The following is a 14,782-nucleotide window of genomic DNA, read 5'->3' as shown; positions in this document are numbered from 1 at the left end:
CAACCTGTCCACCTTCCCGGCCGGCGACCCGGCCCAGCCTGCCCATTTCCGAGGTCTCTTTGACTCCGACACCTTGAACCTCTGGCGTCCTTAACGCCGGTGGTGGTGATACCCCGGGGCTATAGGGAGCCTTGGGCCGGCACATCCCCAGCTAGGCCCCGACTCCTCCTCACTCCATCCTGCCGCCTCCCAATAAAGAAGAGAATCCAAGTCCTCCGCCCTGTGACCACCCAGCCGGGACCTCCCCCTTACTACTTTGTGCAAACCACTCTAATAGCGAAGCCTCCACCTGCAGGGAAGCCCCTCCTTCCGCAAGATCCCACCCCCTCAAAGAACGCTTTCCCTCGGAGACCCCTCCCTTCCTCAGTGAGACGCCTCCCTTTAGGGGGGCACTTTTCCCCAGTATGGCACTGCCACCGTCAGTGTGTCAGAATCCCCTAGTGCTGCACCCTCTTGCTCTGTTCCTCCCACGCAGAGACCTCACCCCCGAGTGACTCCACCAGTCATTGTGACTCCTCCTCTCAAGGTGACTCCTCCCCTCAGTGTGACCCAGCCCTCCTCAGTGTGATGCCTCTCAGCCAGTTCCGCCCTACATCACGTAGGAACCCCGTCTGCCCCCTCAGGCCGGAGGAGAGGCTGCAACTGTCCTCCTTAAGTCGGCGCGGTGCCTGGGTGCGCACGAAGTCTGAGGACTCTGTGCGCTCGCCGTACCCGGCGCTTCCGGTTCTGCCGCTGGCTCCGCCCCCTGGCCTCGGCAAAATAGCCAATCATTGCCAGGGTTGAGTGGCAAAAAGGGGTCCCGGCAGTCGACTCCTGCGCGAATGGTTTCAAAGGGAGTCGCTGAGCCGCCTGCCACCTAGTGGCGGGACAGCGGGAGGCGGGTGTGAAAGCTGCGCTCTGTGGTGCGGATTTGCTGAGAGAGCTGAGGCAGCGAGACTGAGTCCTCTTCAGGAATTCTCAAGTATCGTTTCAATATTTCTGTAGTAAGCTCTAAAAAATATTAATACAAGCACAGTCCGTATCGCTTGGGGTTACCGTCTTCTAATGGAGTCCGTTTACACGTTTATGGGAGTTGGAGCCAAGAAGTACTACTCACTGTCGAGGGCTAATGAGAAAAGAATAAAGACGGTCGTAAATGATACATGATGCCCTTAGGGTCAAGAAAAGGCCAGATGCTGTCTTGGTGCGCCGTACAAGGGAAGGTAGTACACAAGTTTGGAGCGAGAGTAACGGGAGACGTTCGCAATCCTTCCAGAGCCGGTGGAGGCGGCCAGCCTCAGAATTGCTTGGGGCAAGTGCATCCTGTTCTTTTTTTTCTGGAGGCGTTTGGTCTCAGCACAACACAGCTCATTCATCACATTAGCGTTAACATTTGCAACTATTTAATTTGCGAATTTGCTTTCTACAACTATTTGTGAATTTGCTTTCTATTGTTGTGTGGCATCTGTAGACACTAGGAATTTATGCCTCTTTTTAAGTAATATCATCATAGATCATTTAACCAACACTGTGCTCTGGCCCTTTATCATGTTTGAGAATTACTGTGGTAATTGGTGGTGGTAATTCAAGCCAAAGAGCCAGGTGCCTGTTTTAGAAAGAAGATTGTGGTGGTTGTATGGAAGCAGGGAGACTGATTAGGAAGGAGGCTGTGACCGTGGTTCAATCAGGAGAGGATGAGACCAGCCTGGTCAACATGGTGAAACCCCGTCTCTATTAAAAATACAAAAATATCAGTCTGACGTGGTGGTGGGCGCCTGTAATCCCAACTACTCGTAAGGCTGAGGCAGGAGAATCTCTTGAACCTGGGAGGCGGTTGCAGCGAGCTGATATGGCGCCATTGCACTCCAGTCTGGGCGACAAGATAGAGACTCTGTCGAAAAAAAAAATCCTTTGTTGTTTTTCAAACTTTTTATGATGGAAAATGTCTAACACATACGCAGAAAATGGAATAATGAAAGTTTATTTACCTTGGATCAGTAAGACCATTTTGTTGGAAACCCATAGTGCAAAACTGGCTTACCTTTCCTCAGTTGTACTGTTGCCATATGTGACCTGGCCCAGGGGAAAGTACCTGCTTTCATGTACCTTCTATGCCAGTGATTCTCCAATGAGCAATTCATGGCCAGTCTTGTTTCATCTATACCCGTGTTCTCTTCCCCACTCCATATTTGTGCATATTTCTGACATATCATTTTGTCCTGTAAACGTTTCAGTACGTTATCTCTAAATGATAAGGATTCTTTTTTAAAACTAAATCACCGTATTGTCATACCAAAGAAATAACAATAGTAGTTCCTTCATATCATCAAGCATCTAGTTGTTTACATTTCCCCCACTGTCTTACATTGGATTTTTAAACATTGTTTAAATCAAAATCTAAATTAGCTCTATACTTTGCAGGTGATCTCTCTCTCTCTCTCTTTGGTGAGATAGGACCTGGCTCTATCACCCAGGCTGGAGTGCAGTGGCTTGATCTTGGCTCACAGCAACCTTCGACCCCGCCCTCACAGGCTTAAGCAATCCTCCTGCCTTGGCTTCCTAAGTAGCTGGGACTAACCGTGGGCACCGCCACACCTGTCTAGTTTTTGTAGCGATGGGATTTGCCACGTTGCCCTGGCTGGTATCGATTCCTGGGCTCAAGCATTCTGTTCGTCTTGGGCTCCCAAAGTGCTGGCTGTGATTATAGACATGAGCCACCACAGCTGACCATATGTTTAAGTCTTTACAAATCTATGCTCATTCTCTATATTTTTTCTTTACCCCTAACTTCTTTAAGGAGAACTGAAGTTTTTTATCATCTGCTGTGGCTGTTCTATGAACCGCCTTCTTCTTTCTGTGAGCACCTCCTTTCCCACCAATGCGCACTTGTGCCTGCAGTTTGGCGAGTTTTTCCTGGTTCATGATTGTTTCTTTCATCTTGTCGGAGTGGATAAGGGGTCACGCGGGGGACTAGGGTTGGTGCTCAAGAGGTTTCGGGTGGACCAGCTGAGATTAGGCGCACACACGCGGGGTCGCAAGATGGCAGCTAAAGGCTATTTATTCTTTTTTAAATAAAATGGAGTTTCCCCATGACGGCCAGGCTGGTCTTGAACTCCTGACCTTAGGTAATCCACCCACCTCGGCCTCCCAAAGTGCTAGGATTACAGTTGTGAGCCACCTTGCCTGGCCCATATTTTTTCTTACTGTTTTTTTTTTTTTAAAGCCAGTTCATTTGTCCTGTAGAGTTTCTCAGAGTCTTGATTTCTGTTATAATTTAGCATGTTCCTCTGTCCTCTGTATTTCATATAAATTGGTAGCTAGTGACTTAATCAAATTTAGGTTTATTTCGGCAAAACTAATTTATAGTCGGTTTTAGTACTTTTGTCAGGAGGTGTACAGTGGTGGTCTTTTTGTGATGTTAATAACTGATGTTTGTTTCTCAACTGTGGCACTATTGACATTTTGGACTGAAAAGTTCTTTATCGTAGGGGCTGTCCTGTGCATTGTAGGATGTTTAGCGGCATCCCTGGCCTCTACCTAATGGTTGCCAGTAGCACCTCCTCCCAACTGTGACCATCAAAAGTGTGTCTAGACATTGCCAGTTGTCCTCCAGGGGACAAAATTGACCCTGATTGGGAACCACTGCTCTAGGTTCATTAACAGAGGAGTTAAAGGTGGGCATGGTGTCAGGTAACTATAGTCCCAGCTACTTGGGAAGTTGAGGCGAGAGGGTTGCTTAAGCCCAGGAGTTTGAGTCCAGCCTGGACATCATAGCAAGACCCTGTCTCAAGTCTGTTACACAGAAATACATCTCCTAGGAAAGGCAGAACAAATACTTGACTGTTTCTCTCTTATTTTACCAGGTTTCAAAGTAATGAGTTGATTTCCCACCATCTTCCAAAGTTGACCGATGAAGGTTTTTTTTTTAAAGTACCATTATGAACTCATGATTTAACACATATGTGATGTACTCAATTATTACTAGTTATCTTTTTTTTTCTCTCTCTCTGAGAGAGGATCTCACTCTTTTTGAGGCTGGAGTACAGTGGCACAAACACAGCTTACTGCACCTTGATCTCCTGGGCTCAAGTGATTCTCTCATCTCAGCCTCCCAAGTAACTGGGACTACTAGCATGCGCCACCACACTCAGCTAATTTTTAAATTTTTTGTAGAGACCGGGTCTTGCTATGTTGCCCAGCTTGTCTCAAACTCCTGGCCTCAAGTGATCTTCCTGCCTTGGCCTCCCAAAGTGCTAGGATTACAGACATGAGCCCCTGCACCCAGCCCAATTATCTTTTTTTTTTCTTTTGAGATGGAGTCTTGCTCTGTCACCCAGGCTAGAGCGCAGTGGTGCAATCTTGGCTCACTGCAACTTTCACCTTCCAGGTTCAAGCAATTCTTTTGCCTCAGCCTCCCAAGTAGCTGGGATTACAGGCACCTGCCACCATGCCCAGCTGATTTTTGTATTTTTAGTAGAGATAGGGTTTCACCATGTTGGCCAGGCTGGTCTCAAACTCCTGACCTTGGGTGATGCGCCTGCCTTGGCCTTCCAAAGTGCTGGGTTTACAGGCATGAGCCACCATGCCCAGCCCAGTTATCATTTTTGATGCTTGTTCTATTCTTATGGGATCTTTGGGATGTCATTTTTCCGGCCAGAAGCCTCTGTGGCTGGTGATGGCTTTGCCCAGGTTTTGCTTAGGCCCTCTGGTCTCATTTCACCCACTTGGCCAGGCAGTCTGTGCTTGGCTTATGCTACCAGCCTGGGTCCCATGCCTGCCAAGGGTGAGACAGGTGTGGAACAGTTAGGGGTATGTGAGTGAGTGAGCATGGGGTCCCGCCACTGTGCACAGTCAGACATTCTGGGTGCTGCAGCAGGGTGAGCAGTTTCAGGTGCCAGTATGGCACCGGCTCTCTGCACGGCTGCGGCCAGACCAGGCACACTGCAAGCAGCTTCCACAGCTGGCACTGGGGAACACATTGGCACCTAGAAGCTTGGAGTTGCCAAGAACAGCCAGGCCTCAGAGGGAGTCACAGCCCTGGCTTGAGGAGTTCCCAGGGCTGGGCTCCCCGAAGGGCAGGGCTCCCCAAAGGGCTTCAGCTCTTCTTTCCTTTTCACCCATAACGTGGCAAGCAAGGGTCACGACTTAGCCCTGTTTGTGTTACAGCTCTTTTAGCCTCACCATTTGGTGGGTCCCGAGTTCTTGTCCTGCAACCAGGAAGAATGAGGTATGCAGACAAGTGAAGGGTGAGCAAGATGAAGAGTAGCCTTATTGAGTGATAGAACAGCTCAAAGGAAACCTGAAGGGGGCATCCTTTCCCTAGCAAGGGTGACCTAAGGAGTGTACAGCTCCTAGCAGAGAGGGTAGCTCCTCTCTTATGGGCAAGTCATCCTGACAGGTGTTCAGCTATCAGCAGAGAGGGTAGCTCTCCTCTGTAGCTGGTTGTCCTGTTGTCTGTGCAGCTCTCAGCAGAGGGGAGGCCCTAGAGTGGGTGGCTTCTCTCTGCAGCTGGTCCTCCTAACATCCGCAAAGAGGAGGTTGAAAAGTCAGTTGCTGCTCTCTGCAGCTGGTCCACCCAACATCCACATCTCTCACAGAGAGGAAGCCCTGGAGTTGGTAGCTCTCTCTGCAGCAGGTCGTCCTGACATCTGCTCAGAGCCTGGGCTTTTATGGGGCTTAGAGGGGAGGAAGTGCATGCCAGTTGGTCCATGTGCAGCCATGGGTGGACATGGAAAAGTTACCACAAGTTCCCACTGCCATAGTGGGATGGGCAGCCTGACCCCCAGCCTTCAGGCCCTTCCTAGCCTGAAAGTGAGGCCTTAACAGGGATCTGCCCCTTCCATCCAGGAGCCTGTCTACTTCCTGATGCTGTTCATGGTGCCCAGGCTATAGGTGCCAAAGGGCGCCTGCAGGCTAGCACTGAGCTGTCTTCAGCCCCTGATAGGTTTCCCTCCTATGCTCATTGGCACCCAAAATCTGTAGCAGACCAAGGCAGCAGGGGACTGGTGTGTCTGCCCTGCCCTGAGTGTGTGCACACTCAGCTAGGCTGTGACAGTGCCCAGGCTCTGCTTTGACTTTGCCCTGAGATTGGAGTGGGCACCAACAGCAAGGAGAAGCCAGACAGTGGGAGCAGGCATTTCTGAACCTGTGAGGCTTTTCTGGGCCCCCCAAGGGTACAGGGATGCCTGGGTCTGCAGCCACAGTTTGAGTGGCTACAGCTGCACCTGGGAGGGCAGGGCTTCTGCCTGCTCTGTGGAGCAGGAGGCCTGAGTCTGCAGCTGTGGTTTGGGTGGCTGCAGCTGCACCTGGAAAGGTAGGGCTCCCCGTCTGCTCCCAGCCCTGAAAGCATGGGGATGCCCGGGTCCACAGCTGCAGCTTGGGTAGTTGCAGCAGCACCCAGGGAGTTACCACCCCAACTTGTAAGGGACAAGGCTCCTGCTTATCCCCAGCCCCCGTTGGTTCCATGGAGCATGATGCCCTGGCCATGCCTCCCTGCTGCAGCCAGTGTGATGGGAGTGGCCACTGCAGATAGCCTGCTGCTGCCATCACTATTTTGTTCCCACTGGCCAAAACTGTCCTATTTTGGCCAGTGGGAATTTATTCAAGTTGGCTCCTGAGTCCTTCTGACATACGCTCCAGTTTTCTTGCTATCTAATATAATAAAACGCTCCAGACTCATTTTGTGCATACCTTGACCAGATCTGGTGTCAGCTATTTTTTTTTCCAGTGATTCAGGGTCTTTATTAGTAGGAAATGGTATTTGGATACCACAACCTGGGTAATTGGAATATAAGGTTATTATTGACCTTAAGAAGAACAGTTAAATGAATGTGGTTGATTAGTATCTCCATGTTGGACGTGGTGGCTCACACCTGTAATCCCAGCACTTTGGGAGGCTGAGGCAGGAGGATCACTTGAGCCCAAGAGTTTGAGATGAAGCTGGGCAATGAAGTGAGACCCCATGTCTACAAAACATCAAAAAATTGCCAGGAGTGGTGGTGCATGCCTGTGTTCCCAGCTACATGAGAGGCCCTGGGGTAGGCGGATTTCTTGAGACTAAGAGATCGAGGCTGCAGTAAGCCGTAATGCTGCCACTATACTCCAGCCCAGTTGACAGAGCAAGATCCTATCTCAAAACTCGCAATACAGTCACCCTAATCTCTTTATTATGAAAAAATTCAAACATGCAGAAAGTTGAAGAAATGTATAATGAACACCTGTACATCATTCATCTAAAGCTAACAGTTGTTAACATTTTGTCCTATTAGTTCTTGCTAATAGAAGGAGGTATAATATATGATATAGTAATAATATAACATGACATAAATCTTATACCATTAAAAATACATTGAAGGGGCTGGGCGCAGTGGCTTATGCCTGTAATCCCAGCACTTTGGGAGGCCAAGGCGTGGATCATGAAGTCAGGAGTTCAAGACCAGCGTGGCCAACATGGTGAAACCCCATCTCTAATGAAAATACAAAAATTGGCTGGGCATGGTGGTAGGATGCCTGTAATCTGAGCTACTCAGGAGACTGAGGCAGGAGAATTACTTGAAACTGGAAGATGGAGGTTGCAGTGAACTGAGATCATGCCACTGTACTCCAGCCTGGGTGAGAGTGAAACTCCGTCTCAAAAAAACAAAAAACAAAAAACGTTGAAGGTGTCATCTGGCTTGATTTCAAAATCATTACCAGTGTCTCCTAAGAAAACATAATACTATATCTTGAATCATTTTCTTCATTTGGTTTCTTAATTCTCATATTTCACTGGCTCCTTCTTCCAAGTCTCTTTTTTTGTTTTTTTCTTCAATTTCCTGACCTCTAAACAGTGGAATACACAGGGCTCTGTCATTGGACCTTTTCTCTTCTCCCTCTAGGTACACACTGTGGGTCATTTCATTAACTCCAAGGCCTTAAATGCTATTTTCATGCTGATGACTTCCATTTTCTCTCTCTTCTCAAAACCTCTCCACTGAATTCTAGATGCCTACATTCAATTGCTTAGTCATAATTTTCTTTTTCTTTTCTTTTCTTTTTTTTTTGGAGATGGATTCTGGCTCTGTTGCAGGCTGGAGTGCAGTGGTGTAACCTCGGCTCACTGCAACCTCTGCCTCCCAAGTAGCTGGGATATAGGTGCCCGCCACCATTCCTGGCTAATTTTTTTCTTTCTTTTTTTTTTTTTTTTTTTTTTTTTTTTTTTGTATTTTTAGTAGAGATGGGATTTTACCATGTTGGCCAGGCTGGTTTTGAACTCCTGACCTCAAGTGATCTGCCCGCCTCAGCCTCCCAAAGTGCTAGGATTACAGGCATGAGCAACCATGCCTGCCATCATTTTCACTTGGATATCTAATTGGCTTTTCGGAATCAATGGGTACAAAACATAATTCTTTGTTATTTTTTAATTTTCAGAGACAGGGTCTTACTCTGTTGTCCAGGCTGGAGTGCAGTGGTATAATCACAGCACATTGCAGCCTTGCCCTCTTGGGCTCAAGCAATTCTCCCACCTTAATCTCTCAATAGGTAGGACTACAGGCATGTGCCACCATGCCTGGCTAATTTTTTTAATTTTTGGTAGAGACATGGTCTCCCTATGTCACCCATATGGGTCTTGAACTCCTGGGCTGAAGTGACCCTTTTGCCTTGGCCTCCCAAAATGCTGGGATTACAAGTAAGAGCCACTGCAACTGGCCCAAAACAGAACTTTTGATTCCTGCCCCACTTCCCTGCCTTTTTCTCTGTCTTCCACCTCTCAATAAATCCCATGTATTAGATGCTCAGGCAAGAAAATTCAGAATTATCCTTGACTCTTTTCTTTCTATCCCATAGCCAGTCCATTAGCAAACCATATAGCTGTACCTTTGGAATCTATGCATAACCTGACTACTTCTAACATTTCCACTACCTCTGACCCAATCTAAGCCATCATGTCTTTTGCCTGGATTGTTGCATTAGCCTCCTTTTTGGTCTTCCACTTTATGCCTTTTCCACCATTCAACCTATTTTCTACACAGCAGTCAGAATACTCTTTTAAACATGTAAGTTATATCATTTTACCTCTTCTCAAAAGCCTTTGTCATCTCAGAATCAAGCGTGACATCTTTCCTGTAATTTTATTTCTTCTAATTTTTATACACTTAATTTCCATTTCCTTGCCTAAGATCTTCAATAGAATTTTTAATGAATGTGGCAATAGATACTCTTATCTTGTTTTAGATCTTTAAAATAATGTTTGTTTATTTTTATTGTTTTATATCTATATATATTTTGAGACAGCGTCTTGCTGTGTCACCCAGGCTGGAAGTGCTTTGGCACAATCTCAGCTCACTGCAACCTCCACCTCCCAGGCTCAAGTGATCCTTCCATCTGAGCCTTTCAAGTAGCTGGGACTACAGACGTGTACCACATGCCTGGATAATTTTTGTGTGTGTGTGTGTGTGTAGAGATAGGGTTTTACTATGTTGCTCAGCCTGGCCTTGAACTCCTGAGCTCAAGTGATCCACCTGCCTCGGCCTCCCAGGGTGCCGGAATTACAGGCATGAGTTACTGTGCCCAGCCAAATAATGTTTTTAATGGTTTACTATTAATATTAAGTATGATGTTTACTGTTTCTTGGTAGTTACCTATGCCAATTAATTATTACCACAAAAATGCTATATAACTAACCATATCAAAACTCAGTTGGCTGGGTGTGATGGCTCACTCCTATAATCCCAGCACTTTGGGAGGTCAAGGCTGGCGGATCACTTGAGTTCAGGAGTTCAAGACCAGCCTGGCCAACATGGTGAAACCCTATCTCTAAGTTAAAAAAATACAAAAATTAGCCAGATATGGTGGCACATACCTGTAATCCCAGCTGCTTGGGAGGCTGAGGCAGGAGAATCACCTGAACCTGGGAGGTGGAGGTTGCAGTGAGCTGAGATAATGCCACTACATTCTAGCCTGGGCAACAGAGTGAGACTCCATCTCAAAAAGAAAAAAAAAAGTAACAAAAACTCGAAACAACAATCATTTATTCTTATAAATGTGTGGATTGACTGGAGTTAGCATTCTAAATGAGAATTGGCTAGAGAGGTTTTGCCCTGTTCCACCCGTCTGTCCTCCTCCTGGCACCAGCAGGATAGCCGGGCATGATCTTCTTGTGATGATAGAAGAAGGGCAAGAAGATAAGCACAATGTAACTGCTTTTCATGTCTTTGATTCACGTCAGGCCGGCCATCATTCCAATGATCAAAGCAAGTCATTTGGCCAGGTATGAAGTACACTCTGTCTAGGGGAGAAAATATTTCTAAACTATGGTACATTATACTAATTTTCTCAATTTACATCTTTTTATATTGCCTATCTCTTACAGTTACAATATAATTTTTTTTTTTTTTTTGAGATGAAGAGTCTCACTTAGTTGCCAAGGCTGGAGTGTAGTGGCACAGTCTTGGCTTACTGCAACCTCTGCCTCCTGGGTTCAAGCAAATCTCCTGCCTCAGCTTCCCAAGTAGCTGGGATTACAGGTGCATGCCACCCTGTCCAGCTAAATTTTGTATTTTTAGTAGAGGCAGGGTTTCACCATGTTGGCCAGGCTGGTCTCGAACTCCTGGACTCAGGTGATCTGCCCACCCTGGCCTCCCAAAGTTCTGGAATTACAGGTGTGAGCCACCTTACCTGGCCATGATATTAAAGTATTCTGAATGTATCTATGTACTTACTTTTACTAGTGAGTTTTATGCTTTCAAATAAAGGCATAAAACTTTCCTTCAGCTACTTGGGAGGCTGACGCAGAAGATTCACTTGAACCCAGGAGGTGGAGGTTGCAGTAAGCCAAGATTGTGCCACTACACTCCAGCCTTTCTTTTTGCATGTTAGTATCCTTTTCTTTCAGATTGAAGAATTCTCTTTAGCATTTCTTGTAAGATGGAACTAGTGATGAATTATCTCAGCTTTTATTTCTCTCTCTTTCATACCTGAAGGAAAGTTTTGCTGGGCATAGTATTCTTGGTTGACAGTTTTTTTTTTTTTTTTTCCCCCTTCAGCACTCTATAAGTGTTATCCCACTCCCTCCTGGCTTGTATGGTTTTCTGTATGCATCTGGGTATATCTTTCTCTAAGTTTGGAAAGTTTTGTGTCATCATTTCTTTCAATAAGCTTTCTACCCCTTGCTCTTTTTGACCACTAGTGACTCTTAGACTTGCACTTTTGAGGTTATTCCTTATATCCTGTAGGTGTTCATTGTTCCTTTTCGTGCTTTTTTTTTCTGTTCTGTGTATTTTCAAATAGCCTATCTTCAAGCTCAGTCATTTTTTCCTCTGCTTAATTCATTCTGCTCTTGGGAGCCCCTAATGCATCTTTCAGTTCAGCAAATATATTGGTCAGTTCCAGGATTTCTGTTTAATTTCTTTTTCTTTTTTTTAGAGACAGAGTTTCACTCTTGTTGCCCAGGCTGGAGTGCAATGGTGTGATCTTGGCTCACTGCAATCTCTGCCTCCTGGTTTCAAGTAATTCTCTTGCCTCAGTCTCCCAAGTAGCTGCAATTACAGGTGTTTGCCACCACACTGGCTAATTTTTTGTATTTAGTAGAGACGGGGTTTCACCATATTGATCAGGCTGGTCTTGAACTCCTGACCTCAGGTGATCCACCTGCCTTGGCCTCCCAAAGTGCTGGGATTACAGGCATGAGCTACTGCACCTGGCCTCTGTTTAGTATTTTAAAAAGTATTTCTGTCTCTTAAGTTTCTCTGATAAATTCCTGAATTGTTGTTCTGTATTATCTCAGAGTTCACTGAGTTTCCTTAGAACTGCCATTTTAAATTGTTGATCTGAGAGTTCAACATTGGTGTCTCTTTAGGATTGGCCACTGGCTTCTTTCTTTCTTTCGGGAGCTAGGGGTTCCCTGTTGGCTGTTGTTTTTTTGTGGATGTACATCTGTGGCTTTGTATTGATGGAGTGTTATTTATTCTAGTCTTCTCTGGCTGACTTGTTTAGGTCTTTCTAGGATATGTTTGCTTAGAGGTTCTTTGTTGTTGCCTGGTAAGTCCCCTTAATCCTAGATCACCATATGCTTTTTGATAATAGAAGATGCCTTAAGCCCAGGTTTGCCTTGGCTCTTGCAAACATTCGTAGTACTGCCCTCATCTCAAATCAGGGTGGTGGGGAAGTCCCAAAGGGGATGCTCTGGCTGTGTGGGAAGGCTGGCTAGGTGTTTGTGACTGGAAAACCTGTGGAGTATTTCTTGCAGTGTGGTGCTGCTGAGAAGTTGCTTTAATTTGGCAACTCCTTTGGCTGAGATGAAGAGCAGAGTTACATGGGCTCCTAGTCCCAATTCCTCTCTCTGTTTCTAGCTGCTCTTGGGGATTTTTCTTCCTACAGGCACTTGTGATGTCTCCTGTGGGTTGAGGCTGGCAGGAATGGTTTTCCTGGAAATGGAAAACCATTCCTGCAAGGGAATGCAAGATAATGGGAAAGCTGGTCATCTACCTCAGTCTCACATTATCTGGTGTAGAAACTGAATCCAGGAGTAATTTTCCATGTATGGAGCCCAGAAAACTGAGTGAGGGTTGTCACAGATAGAGAAGTCTGTTTCTTTTATTGTATGCTCAGAGTTTTTCACTTCTGTGTCCCTGGGGATTGTTTCAGCCTCATATTCGAGTCTGGGATAGTGCTGATGATAATCTTGGTCCTGGATATTTGTTTTTGGTTTTCTGTGGGAGGGAGTGAAGCCAGATTACTTCTACTCTGCCATTTTGGTGACATCACTCTTCTACATTAATTAATTTTCTTTCAAACCAACATTGCATTTATAGGATAAATATATTGTTATATATATTTAATAACTTTCTTAGTGGTTGCTGTAGAGATTACAGTCACAGTCACTGGGTGTGGTAGCTCATACCTATAATCCTAGCACTTTGGGAGGCTGGAGGACTGCTTGGGCCCCGGAGTTCAAGACCAGCCTGAACAACGAGAGTGGGTCCCCCAACTCTATAAAACTTAAAAAAAAATTATCTAGGTGTGGTGGCATATACCTGTAGTCTCAGCTCCTCAGGAGTTTGAGGTGGGAGGATTGCAAGAGCCTGGGAATTTTAGGCTACAGTGAGCTATGATCCTGCCACTGCACTCCAGTTTAGGTGACAAAGCAAGACCCTGTCTCTAAAGACAAAAAAATGAATATATAAAAATTAAAAGCAATCGGAGTCAGATGGTTGAATTACAAAGATTTTATTTATTTACTTTTTTGGTCAAAATGGAGTTGCTCCATGTTTCTCAGGCTGATCTTGAACTCCTGGGCTCAAATGGTCCACCTGCCTCAGCCTCTCAATATGCTGGAATTATAGGCATGAGCCACTGCGCCTGGCCAAAGATAAGATCTTGAAAGTAGCAAAAGGATAATGATTTATGATGTACTGGGAAACAACAATATGATTCATAGCTGACTTCTCATCCAAAAGGCATGTATGTTTAACTTTTTGAGTAAATACCAAACTCCATTTTTGTTCACTTAGTTTCAACTTATTGATTATTTTAATGTTTAAAAATTTCAGTAGGTTTTTGGGGAACAGCTTTGTTTTTCTTTTTTTTTATTACATGGATAAGTTCTTTAGAGGTGGTTTCTGAGATTTTGGTGCACCCATCCCCTGAGCAGTCTACACTATATCCAATGCGTAGTCTTTTATACCTCGCCAACCTCCCACCCTTTCCCCTGAGTCCCCAAAATCCAATGTATCATTCATATGCCTTTGTGTCCTCATAGCTTAGCTCCCACATGTAAGTGAGAACTTAATGATGTTTGGTTTTTCATTCCTGAGTTACTTCACTTAGAATAATAGTCTCCATTTCCATCCAGGTTGCTGTGAATGCCATTATTTCATTCCTTTTAGTGGCTGAGTAGTAGTCTGTGGCATATGTGTCTGTATATATGTGTACACACACACACATAAATGTATACACACACGTGTGTACGTATACATATACATGTATATAAAAAGGAGAGATCCAAGATGGACGATTACTAGCAGCTCGGGATTGTAGCTCCCAGTGAAAGCACAGAGAACGAGAGGACACCACACTTACAGACGAATTTTTTTTGTTCACGGACCAGGAGATTCCCAGCGGATTAGCCCCACGGCTTGCCAGCGCGACTCTTGTGACCGGCGTGGCGGTTCTCAGTGCGGAGTGAATGGGCCTGGTTCCCCTTTTGGTCGATGTTTGGAGCTCCGGGAAGGCAGAGTCGCCCATTGAGCTTATTGAAAGGGGGACCCAGGAGGGAAGCCAGACCAGAGATTCCTGGGCAGAAAAGCACCAGGAGTTTTGGCACCGCTGTTCTGGCCGGTGCAGTGGGTTGCTCAGATTTCGGCGCTGGGAATCAACAAGTTGGACGTTCACTCAGAGACCTAATTTGAAAGTTGGTAATTACGACGACAGGTGGATAAATTTACAATGATGGGAAGAAAACAGCATAAAAAAGCTGAGAATACTCAAAATCAGAATGCTTCTCCCTCCACAGGGGATCACAGTTCCTCATCAACAAGGGAACAAGGCTTGATGGAGAATGAGTGCGTTCCAATAACAGAATTAGCCTTCAGAAATTGTATAATAAGAAACTTCTGTGAGTTAAAGGAACATGTTCTAGCCAAATGTAAGGAAACTAAGAACCTTGAAAATAGGTTTGATGAAATCCTAACGAGAATGGACAATTTAGAGAGGAATATAAGTGAATTAATGGAACTGAAGAATACAATAAGAGAACTTTGAGAAGTATGCACAGGTTTTAACACTCGAATTGATCAAGCAGAAGAAAGGATATCAGAGGTTGAAG

General features: G+C 45.5%; 1 protein-coding gene across 1 annotated transcript in view; it reads left to right on the top strand.

Annotated features, from left to right (window-relative positions):
- Nucleotides 1-806: 806 nt before the first annotated feature.
- FAM166B (family with sequence similarity 166 member B) overlaps nucleotides 807-14,782 on the top strand; it is a 36,346-nt gene continuing 22,370 nt past the window's right edge. The window contains exon 1 of the transcript XR_005202530.1: nucleotides 807-983. The gene's annotated coding sequence lies outside the window, so the exon portion shown is untranslated. The remainder of the gene's footprint in view (nucleotides 984-14,782) is intronic.

This window comes from Cebus imitator, unplaced genomic scaffold, assembly GCF_001604975.1.
Source record: "Cebus imitator isolate Cc_AM_T3 unplaced genomic scaffold, Cebus_imitator-1.0 Scaffold149, whole genome shotgun sequence".
NCBI classification, from domain to species: domain Eukaryota; kingdom Metazoa; phylum Chordata; class Mammalia; order Primates; family Cebidae; genus Cebus; species Cebus imitator.
This window is presented reverse-complemented; position numbering and strand designations above follow the sequence as displayed.